The following is an 11,847-nucleotide window of genomic DNA, read 5'->3' as shown; positions in this document are numbered from 1 at the left end:
GACTTTCACTTAGCATAATGCCTTCTGAGTCCATCCATGTTGTTGCAAATGGCAAAATCTCATTCTTTTTATGAGCAAGTAATATTCCTGTGTGTGTGTGTGTGTGTGTGTGTGTACACCACATCTTTATCCATTCATTTATTGATGGACATTTAGGTTGCTTCCATATCTTGGCTATTGTAAATAATGCTGCAATAAACACAGTGGTACACATATCTTTTCAAATTAGTGTTTTCACTTTCTTTAGGGTAAATACCCAGTAGTGGAATTACTGGATTGAATGATATTTCCATTTTTAATCTCTTGAGGAATCTCCATACTGTTTTCCACAGTGGCTGTACAAACTTACATTTCCACCAAAAGTGTATGAGGCTTCCTTTTTTTCCCCACATCCTTATCAACATTTGTTATTTCTTGTCTTTTTTATTCTAGCCATCCTAACAGGTGTGAGGTGATCTCTCATCATGGTTTTGATTTGCATTAGTAATGATTAGTGATGTTGAGCATATTTTCATGTGTCTGCCATTGGTATGTCTTCTTTGGATCTTCTTTCCCCTTTTATATGATTAATTTCAACCTATTCTTTAAGAGTTGGCCTACACGTGCTCTTTCCAAAAGTCTTCTCTTGCTTGTATCTGCACATGCACACACATACACACAAACACACACACACTTAAGGTACTCTCATGCCATTGTGCCAGTCTCTTGCATATCTCTATCATAGGTTTTATTATACTAAGTTATACTTCTCTATGAGATAGTCCTATCACCATACTGCAAATTCTGAAGGCAACAAAGATATCTTAGTTATTTTGTATTCTCCAATATCTAATATTTAGAAGACAATAAATGTCTGTTGAATTAATTCATTAATATCATGAAGTCGTCAATGTTCCACTGTTTCCATAAGTCTAAAAGACAAATATAGGTAGAAGTTGTAATAAATGGAAGAAGAGAGGTAAAATTATCACTTCCTGGGATGCCTGGGTGGCTCAGCAGTTGGGCGTCTACCTTTGGCTCAGAGTCTGATCCTGGGGTCCCGGGATCGAGTCCCGCGTCAGGCTCCTTGCATGGAGTCTGCTTCTCCCTCTGTCTGTTCTCTGCCTCTTTCTCTCTCTCTCTCTCTCTCTGTGTGTCTCTCATAAATAAATAAATGAAATAAAAAAAAACTATCACTTCCAGAGTACATAATTGTATAAACAATCTCTATTTTCCACAGGTCACATGAAAAAATAAACAACCAATAAAGATCAGATAAACTCTAAAAAAATAAGAAGAACTACCCCAGAGTGATATAAATAAAACAGAATAGAAATTCGAGAAACTTACTCAAACACCTATACAATTTTTGTATGTGATAGAGGTGGAATTTCAAATCAATGGTGAACATGAATTATTCAACAAATCAGGTTAGGACTTGATAATCACCTAGAAAAAAAAACCAAATTTGTTTCCCTACTTCACCCCTTACTCCAAAATAAATTCCAAGTGTAGTAAAAATATAAACATAGAGAAAAGTATATTATAGCATTGCTCATAATAGCAAAACACTGGAAACAACTTGATTAAATAATTATGGTATATACTCTATTTAATACCATTTAAGCATTAGAAAAGAAAATTTGTAGTTCTAGTATGTTCTGATATGGATTGCAGAAGGAGTATGTGTGTAAGAAGTGTGTAGTAAGCTACCACTTATGTGGAATCTATGTGTAGAGTCTAAGCCTCTCTGGATGGGGAAGCACAAAAAATTGGTTTCCTCTAGAGAGGCAAACGAGGAGCTCTAGGACAGGGGTCAGAAGAGACTTTATTTCCACTGATGCCTCTTTTGGACTATTGACTTTTGTACAATATATATTAATCAACTCCTTTTGAAATAAATTGAATAATTGATTATAAAAACCCAAACCTAAAATTTGTAAAATTTATTAAAATATTGCATCTCTCCTACCTTCCACCACTGTCCCAAATTTCTTTTAATTACTTTTTAATGTAAGAGCTACAAAAGGTCTAAGGGCAGTAATTTCAGGCTTCAGTGCAGTATACTCTTGTCTCGAAGGTTAAAATCTAGCAAGCTGCTCCATAAGTGTAGGTACTTGTTCAGATAGAATTTTATATTATTTAAAGATCTTCTGAAAAGGGGATACTTTGGGGATGCCTGGGTGGCCCAGTGGTTGAGCGTCTGCCTTTGGCTCATGGGATCCAGGATTGAGTCCTGCATCAGGCTTCCTGCAAGGAGCCTGCTTCTCTCTGTCTGTCTCTGTGCCTCTCTCTATCTGTGTCTCTCATGAATAAATAAATAAATCTTTAAAAAAATAAAAATAAATAAAATAAAAAGGAGATACTTCGGATTACAGCAAAAGTGAAGAGCCAAAGTAGTCTGTGGTCATTCCACAATGTCAAAATAAATGGACTGAATGATGAGATGTGGAATGAATTTGGAGAATCCCAAATAAAAGGGTGTTTTATAGAGTGGAACTAAGATCTTTCCCAATGCCCCTCCCCCCCCCCAGCACTGTGGCATGTATGCCCTGTATACAACTACTGCTGGTACCACTGCTACCCTTGGGAGCCCCCTCCACCTACCCAAACACTCTGGTCCCGCTTTATTTTTATTTATTTTTTTGAAACCGGTCTCACTATAAAGTGTCTAAACTTAAACCCAGTGATCTTTAACACAATTATATCTCACTTGCCAATAGGAATGGAAACGTCTAACACCATTTGCTGTTTGACAGTTCAGACAGTTTAGATCTCTTAAAATTTAGAGTGAGCTTCTCTGGGTATTGACATGATGTTCTTCAAGCCTGAAGAAATTATCCTAGAACAAGTTTATCTGTCAAAGACAACTCTAGGAAACCCCAGGTAGGAAAAAAAAAATCTGCCATGTAACACAATTTTACATTTAACAATTCCTTTTTATCAGCAATTGTTTTTAAAATTCAAGACCATTGAAACAAAGCAAATCTATTTATAATTAAATTTATTGTCCGGTATTTATATACAGATTTTATCGGTAAAACATAGCTCCTCTGGAGGCTCAATCACCTCATCCATTAAATGGGAATAATAATATCTGCTCTACTAACAGTGGATGATTATTGTAAGAACTGAAGACGTGAAAACAACTAGAAAGATGTCAAAACAATTTCAAGTTGCTCATTATCTCTCTTGGTTAAGAAAGAGACAACTAATTCCTTCTAAATATATCAGATTTCCTTTGTCCTGTCTTTACTGCCGCTAAGGTTGTCCAGTGTCTAGCTCTGAATTGGTGATTTAGCTTTCTGTCTAGCAAGATGAAAATGTATGGATTAGATGCAAAAATGCCTTTATCATTAAAAAATTATTGAAAAAGTTTTTAGAAATATAACATTATCCTGGTGGGTAGGCAAAGCGGCATCTTTAAGAAGGGAAAGACAGGAATACCTGAGTAAATTACACAATGTGTGCAGCCTATTTCCCGGACTTTTTTTTCTAATTTTTTAAATACACAATCTGAAGTCTAATCGCTTGGCTTCCTATCACTCAAGGAGATTTTCTTTTTTACATTCCTCAATCTCATCCATACATAAAACCACACACCTCAATGATAGCACAATTTTTAGTTAGATCAAATGTTAGTGTTTACATGATTACAGGTGAGCAGCGAACGATGCTTTGACGAGAGCCACCTTCTTCAGGATGAAAGGATGTAGCCCCCAGCTGCTGGAAGTGACACCCCTCCACTGGCAGCCTGCTTGGAATTGGTTCAACTTCTGAGAGTTGCCTTTCCCACAGTCAAGACCCCTTCCCAGAGCAACTGTCCTTCAATGACTGTTCACCATGGTGGTAAAAAGGCCTTCCCTGTAACTTGGGACAAGTCTCAAGAGCCAGTTCAGCTTTGGAGCTTCCTGTGAGGTAGCTGAGGCCTTCATCATGGCCAGATTCTCCCTCCATGCAATCCTGCTTCCTTTCTTTCCCCCCTTCCCACGGGTACTGATCCCAAAAGTTCTCCCTCATAAGGCTTTTGCCTGCCCATCTCCATCTCCTCTTTCAACATTTTCTGGGTGGGATAGCTTTACCCAAAGACACACAATCTCACTCTTTAACCTGAGGTCAACTGTAAAGACCTCCCTATCCAAAAAGAATTCCTAAGGGATGCTTAAATTTCCATCATCAGCCATTTTTTTCTTTGGAGATTGGATCTTGGGTCACCTTCCAAGGAACCTAACCTTTGACAGTTGACCCAAGGAAAGATCTGAGAAAGCAAATGCCAAGGTGGGACTTTGGAGCTGGATCACCTGCCATCTGGTTGGCAGAACTGCACTGTTGGTGGAAGGGGAGCACACACGGCACAAGGTAACAATCCGATTATTAACCTTTCACTGCTGGTAACAAACACATGAGCCGGCACATTGTATCAGACACTTGAGCAATTTGGGGAAAAGAACAACTAAAATGACAATAGTGGTGGCTATTACCAGACTCATCAGGTGGTTTGGGAAAAGATAACAAGAGACTAAGAGCGATTGATGGCTTTATTTTTTTTAAGATTTTATTTATTTATTTGAGAGAGAAAGAGCAAGAGAGTCTTCACAGTAATGATTTTCTGGTCCTTCTCCCAGAGAATCCATTTCCTTGGGTAACTCTACATCGAGGAAAGGGAAAGATCTAGACGTTCTGAGGACTGTTGGACTCAGGGTCCAGGCTGACATTAATGCCCAGCGCTGGAATATCATCATGGCACCCTGCTAGAGCAGGGCCAAGGCCAGTGTCACAGATGTGGGGGTGTGACCTGTGCACCCACACAGAATTTCCCACTTAGAAGTTTCTAACTGTGGTTTAATTCTTGGTTTGATGTCCAGATGGTGCCCTTTAAAAATTCTTAATAAGTTTTTGAACAAGGGGCCTTGTACTTTCAGTTTGTGCAGGGTTGGCCTCTGTGGGGTTATATAAGGGTCCTGGTAATATATGGGGTGCTGGCTCAGGTGTGGCTTCCAGGCTATTGGGTCTGCAGACCCATCTGTAGTACTTGCCTGGTGTCTCTATGTATACTTGGGTAGATATTCCCAGGAATTGATACAACCCCCCAATGCCTCCTTGGCCTATGAGATAAGGGTTACCATAGTGAAGACAGCCAAATGGAGAGCTCTGAAACTGCCACTCCCATACACACACACACACACACACACACACAGACCCAAGATTGTAAATCAAAAGCAATTATTAAATCACAGAGGGTCTAGCAGAAATTAGTGCCACTCTTAAAACCTAAAAGAATGCAGAGGTATTAAGCAGACCTCATAAGAGTTCTATTTAATTAACCAGTCTGTCTTTTGCAAATAATAATAATAATAGTAATAATTTTAAGGGAAATAATCGACTATTTAAACAAGAAGTAGCCTTGATTACAGCTACAGTGCCCCATGTCTCCAAGCCTGGAGTCTCCAAGACTCAGCTTCTTCAAAGAAGGAACCTCTAGCAGAAGGGATACAGAATGGCCAATCTATCTCTTACACAGATTGTCAGCCAATCCTGTTTCCCACCTGGTACCTCTAGGTCCTGAGCCTTTGGAGCATTCTCTGGCCAGAATAAGCCTGCTTTTGGACTTTTGACAGAGATACGTTTAGATCTTTCTCATTCCTTAAATCTCCACAGGGGCAATTTTGTTCTGGGGGGGGGGGGGGGGCATTTGACAGTAAGTGGAAACACTTTTGGTTGTCACAACTGGGGAGGTGGCACTACTGGAATCTAGTGGGAAGAGGTGGGGCGCTGCCAAATATCCTCCAACACACAGGACAGCCTTCTACAACAAAATATTATCTGGCCCCCACGGTCAACAGTACTAAGGTTGAAAAACCTTGCCCTAAATTGTTTAGTACGAACACTGCCAGCTTCTAGTTTCTTGATGCTACTTCATTTTTTTTCTTTCATTCTCTTTGTTTTTGTGGTTTCATGCCTTTTAAAAACGCTTTACTTTCAGTTAAGAGTCATTTCTAGCAGGAGTGATAGTAAACATCATTGCTTAATTGGCACACTTAACCATAACTCACTTGGTGGAATTTTAATTTATATTTGTCAAAAATATTTCGATTTGTTTCAAGTGTTGACATAGATGAATATTCAGTGTCAAGAAGAATGTGTCACCCAAAGAGTGAAAACAGAGTCCATGTGGAATCCACTAGGAATGGACTTTGGGTCTCATGGAACATCCCCTATAGCTGTTCGAAAGGTAAGCAATTGATGTTGTTGAGTTTTTTTAATGAAAAAAAAAGAATAAAATCTGTAGTCAACGATAACTGCACATTATCAGTTGAAGTGTGTAAATACTTTTTAATCTTCATGGAGGTTAGCCAGAATTTTGTAAGAGACATTTAGCACTCCCCGATACTCCATACATTATTATTTAAACCTTACAATGCTTTTTTAGGAGTTATTGACATTTCTCATCAATAGTTCAGGGCAGTCAAGTTTGCTTACACTGAAGCTAGATACATAGGACTTACTGCATTTACTCTGACGCTTAAGACAGGAGCCCAGGAAGCCAGCAATAAGGGTGATTTTAAGGAACTAAGTGTAGGCATACAGGATGGAGATTCTGGTTTGTGCTCAGCCAGAGACTGTTCTCACGATAGGAACGAACCCCCCATTCTCTAAAAGCTCTGCGTGTCAACAGAAGCTTTTGGGCATATTAGTATATTTTGGTCTTTTATTCTGCATCCTATTTAAGGTATACCATTTGCATGAAATCCCTGACCCATTAATAAAACCACTTACTTATTTACATAGGATCAAAACTGGTTTTGCAGAGTCTAATTAGAAATGCTCTGGACTAGAAAACAACTTTAAAACACATAGTTTTATCATAGTTACATTTCCAATGGACTTTGAGAAACTAATATATGCCTATAAAGGAAAAAAAAATCTAGTTAAGTAAAAAAACTCAAAAACTGGTAACAAGAATGAGTTTTTCATACCTCTGCAAGGTAAGCTTGGTGAGTTTTTGTAGAATTAGATATAAAAACTATAAGTTAAAGTGAATTAAGGAGTTTGTAATTTTATTCTCTATGTTTTCTAACAATAATTTAAGCTTCTTCTTATTTTTAGTCAAGATTTTTTTAAAGACTTGATCAAAATTGCCCCTTTATGAAAGTTAAGTTTTTTGGTTGAAAATCATACACTATTCCCCTGACATTTCTGGATGTGTCCTTTTCCAAGAAAAGCCTCTGTGGTTCTAAAAAATACAAGAGAAATATCTCAGTAAGTATATCTTGATAAATTTGTACATTCAATATTAAATAATTGCTCAATTGTGTAAATAATTTCATTTGCTATTATTTGAAAAGAAAGGTATTTAGGTGGCCTGAAAAGAAATTGTAAGACTCAGTCATCACAGTGTTTATTATAGATAAAATGAGGCTGAAATAAATTATTTTAGTAGTTCTTAACATAAAAGCAAACAAAAACCGTATCATTTCTCTCTGATGCCATTTTCCATTCTCATACAGAAAGTAAAAACAACAGCATTTCAAATCAAATATATTGGTTGGCTAAGATTGATCAGTTTTTAACTATCAGGAAATGTCTTGCTTTTGAAAAATGAAAAAGTCTAGCTATAACTTGGAAGTGAAATATAGAGCTGCTATACACTACACCGCCACCACAATTCGGTCTTCCAGGGCTATGCCAAAGTCACCCCTTCCAGTCACTCCCATCTGAGACACAGATAGTTCATCAAATCCTAATCCAATGGCATCGATGAGCAAAGCCTATAGTCTGGTTTCTACATGTCAGAAAGAGTAGCCTTTCTGTTTGGGGGGAGAGGGGGCATCCTGGGAGAGGATTCCTAAGCAGCAAGGCCATGGCAGCAAGTTGGCAGCATCACATGACAACCCCCTCTAGCCCCTCCTGTATTCATGGCCTTGGCTTCTGATACTACCCAAGACGCTTCTCAAGACAAAAGACTAGAAATGTCCTGCATCCCAAGACTTGTGGAGAAACTGTAGTCAGCAAGCCAATTCCTTGCCCTGCATGCAAATGAAAATACTGTAATGCAACCTCCCATGGGCTTTCATTACCTACAGGACTTCTGAAAAGACTATTAGTAATTCAGTCATTGTTTTCTTGCACTGCTCCTCCCCCCCCCCCCATCCCATCAAATGACTCTGAAATCTAATTTCTTTTTCTCTAACAAACAGAGCAAGGGAAGAGTCAACTGATCTCAAGGGTGACAGAGGGAAAGCAGGTAGGGCCAAAGACCCTTGGAATGCCATCCATATTCACACCCTTGGAGCTCCCCATACAATCCCCTTACCTGTTTGTTTGCCTGTTTAAGATTTTATTTATTTATTTGACAGAGTGAGAGAGAGCATAAGCAGAGGAAGCGGCAGACAGAGGGAGAGGGAGAAGCAGACTTCCTGCTGAGCAGGGAGTCCGACCCGGGGCTCCATCCCAGGACCCTAGGGACATGACTTGAGCTGAAGGCAGAGATGCTTAACCCACTGAGCCACCCAGGCGTCCCTCCCCTTACCTGTTTATAGTCAATCCCTGTTTTCAAGAATCCTAGGAACTGGCAGAAAAAGTGGGTGAGAGGGAGAAAGGATGTCATTATTCATCCAACACACAGTATTTAGCAAACTTCAGTAGGGGAAGTAAAACTTTTCCTCTGCCCTCTTACAGTCTCTGGCTGGGCCTGAGTATTAAGTAGAAGGCAGAGTGACAGGAGAAAGGCACACAATTTAATATTTTCATATGCACAAAAGAGTCTTCCCAGGAAAATGATGACCCCAAAGCGATCAAGCCTAAGTGCTTGTACACTTGAGGTTGAGCAGAAAGTAATAGTTGTGAAAAAGTAACTAAAATGGATGGAGAGACTAAAGAAAGACAAGGATTATTTTAACAAGTCTGTTTGAACAGATTTTTCTCAGCCTCGAGTCCCCATCTCTGGTGAGAAGAATATTTCTTTCATCCTGGTATAGAGAGGGAGGGCATTTTTCATGTTTTTAGGAAGAGAAGATGTCATCGGCACACCCTTCTCACATATGCTGTTTTTCAAGGGCCCTTAACTCAAAATAATCCTCATGCCAAAGTGGTATATTTTAGGGTGACATATTCTGCTACGCTTCACCTCCATAAACAAAGAAGGTGCTGGGCACTGAACTGTATGCCTACCCCTACCCCTGCCCAGAGTCCCTATGTTCTACCTTAGAATCCGACTATATTTGGAGGTAGTGTCAATTAATTAATTTAATCTTTAGTGTCAATTAATTAATTTAATCTTTAATCATATGAGCAGGAAGCCCTGATCCAATATAATTGGCATCCTTATAAAAGGGAACAGATACCCGAGCACACACAGGGGGAGGACCACGCGAGGACACAGCAAGAGGGCAGCCATCTGCAAGCCAAGGACAGATGTCACAGAAGGACCGGACCCTGCCAGCCCACCTCCACCCCCCATCTGAGACTTGTGGCCTCCAGCACCGTGAGGAAAGGACATCTCTGTTGCTCAAGCAACTCAGTCTGTGGTATTTCATTATGGCAGGCCAAGCTGATTAATACACAAGGCGAAAGAATATCACAATAAAACATTTCCCTGAAGAACGATCCAGACCTTCCCCTTGATAAATCCCCTTAGTTCAGCAATCTCACAAAGCACAAGAAGATCTATCTAGAGAAGTTCAGTAACTGCTCAATGATTCAACTGAGAGCCTGACTATTTACAATCGATGCTGTCTTCCAAAAGGTTACGTCTCAAAGGTTCGTGTCCGACCCGTGCGTGTTCTCCCTCCCGGTCCTCTGATGATACTCTCCTGAGTCATCCCTCAGCTCCCTAATTGGTTTCTGTTTTCCAAGTGCCAGTTTTCTGATGGAAGCTGTTTACAGCCTCACCACTTTGGGCAGAGGAGGGGGCGGGAGGGAGACTGTTGACACAAGCTGTTTCTAAGAAACTCATCGCTTGTTGTCCCCTTGGTACAGTCTGTGATGGGAGAAGGGTCCAAAGGGACCGACTTAGGGAACAAAATAGAAAATTCGAAGCTGGGTGTGATTATTCATGCAACGTTGGGCAGCTATGGCCTGAGCTCCTACTCTGCACCGTGTTCTGGGCCAAGCACCGGGGGTGGAGCCCAGAATGAGCTGACATTCTAGCTAAGTGTGATGTCTTAATTAGTGGACCCAGAGACCCATGCTGCTTTCAGGTGAAGTTGTGTATATTTGTTAAAAATCCCACACTCTGAAGGGATCACAGAGAACACTGGAGAGGAGGGTGAGGAAGGGTGGGGAAGGGGTCTGATCTCCAGAGGAGCTAAGTGGCAGGTGCAGGGTGAAGAGGGGCAGGTGGTGACAGAGGGGGGCTAAAGAGGCAGCCTCTGAAGCGAAGGGGCCCCGACCTCCTCTCCTCTGTAACCTCAGGGCAAGCCCCAGCTCCGTACAGAGGCGGATGCCTCCTCTGTGGCAGAAAGCCTTGCTGTTCCTGGGCTCCCCTAGCCCCTCTAGGAGGGAGAAGTTTCCAGAAGGAAGGCCTGAGCTCTGTTTCTGGGGCAGGAGAGGGAAACACTGATGCATCCACTGCAAGCCCCACCTGAGCAACTGCAGTAAAGGCCTTCGCAGTGGCCCTCCACTAACCTCAGACCTTCCCCTTAGCACCCCCACCTCACCCCAGCCCACCCCAGCCCACCGTGGGGACAGAAAGCAGATCCCCAAACAATACCCAGGGTCAACCAAACCAAAAGCTGGTTCTTTGGGAAAATGTCCAGCTCTACCCGCATGGAAAATAATCAGCCCACAGAAAATTAAAGGTTTTACTGCTTCAGGAAACAGAGAAATAGATGGAAAAATTGAGAGGAAAAAATGCTAATGCTAAGTGATGAAGAGTGACCATGGGAATGAACTTATTAAAGACCTGACCCGGAGCCTCTGTCACTGTTGGGTTTCTGTCAGCGGGCACGCCATTTGAAAGCCTGATGCGAGTTCAGTGGATTTGACCTGATGCTGGAAGGAAGAGATTACTCAAATTCTGCAAAGATGACAGCTTCCAGGGATCCTCGTGGGGTACAGGAGCTATTCTGTTACTTCTGAGTTTGAACCTTTGAACCTTGAATTTCTTGTTGGGCTCTTCATCTGTGGCCCCGGTTGAACCAAACTTGCTGATATTCATGCCATTTTAAATCCCCTCCCCTTGAGGCTGGGCTGGTCCTGTGACCACTGGGATGGATAAAAGTATGGTGGAAATGACTTTCTGGGACTTCTTAGCCCAGCTATACTAAGAATGTCTGGAGAGTTCTGCTCTTGCATTTTGGGAGAGGGGGCTGCATTGTAAGGGGTATGACCACTCTGAGCCTAGCATGGAGAGAAGAAACCCAGGCCAGCTAGCCACACGAAGAGGCCCATAGAAAGGGGGTGCCCGGCGAGCCCCACCTCATGTGCCAGGCATATAAGCAAGCAGGCGGTCTTGGGTGGATTCCAGCCACATGGAGCCATGTGGAACAGAGATGGGCCGCTCCTGCCAAGCCCTGCCCAAACCGCAGAATTCTTGAGTAAATAAATAATTATTGTTGTTTAAACAGCTAAGTTTTGGGGTGGTTTGTGACAGTCACTGAAAACCGAGGTTTCGGTTTCTCTCTTCACAAAGTCGTTTCAGTCACTTCCTTTTAAGACTGAGGTCAAGTCATCTGCTCTGGAAACTTACCTGACAAATTATTATTATTTTTTTAAATATTTATTTTTATTTATTTATGATAGACATAGAGAGAGAGAGAGAGGCAGAGACACAGGCAGAGGGAGAAGCAGGCTCCATGCACCGGGAGCCCGACGCGGGACTCGATCCCAGGACTCCAGGATCACGCCCTGGGCCAAAGGCAGGTGCGA

General features: G+C 41.5%; 1 long non-coding RNA gene across 1 annotated transcript; it reads left to right on the top strand.

Moving 5' to 3' along the window:
• Positions 1-5,687: 5,687 nt before the first annotated feature.
• Positions 5,688-10,027, top strand: LOC140636566 (uncharacterized). Its single transcript, XR_012033766.1, has 3 exons — positions 5,688-6,211; positions 8,178-8,224; positions 9,313-10,027. It is a non-coding gene; the product is annotated as an uncharacterized lncRNA (long non-coding RNA).
• The last annotated feature ends 1,820 nt before the right edge of the window (positions 10,028-11,847 follow it).

This window comes from Canis lupus, chromosome 7 (genome assembly GCF_048164855.1).
Source record: "Canis lupus baileyi chromosome 7, mCanLup2.hap1, whole genome shotgun sequence".
Taxonomy (NCBI): Eukaryota; Metazoa; Chordata; class Mammalia; order Carnivora; family Canidae; genus Canis; species Canis lupus.
The sequence above is the reverse complement of the archived record's forward strand: the minus strand, read 5'-3'. Positions and strand labels throughout refer to the sequence as shown.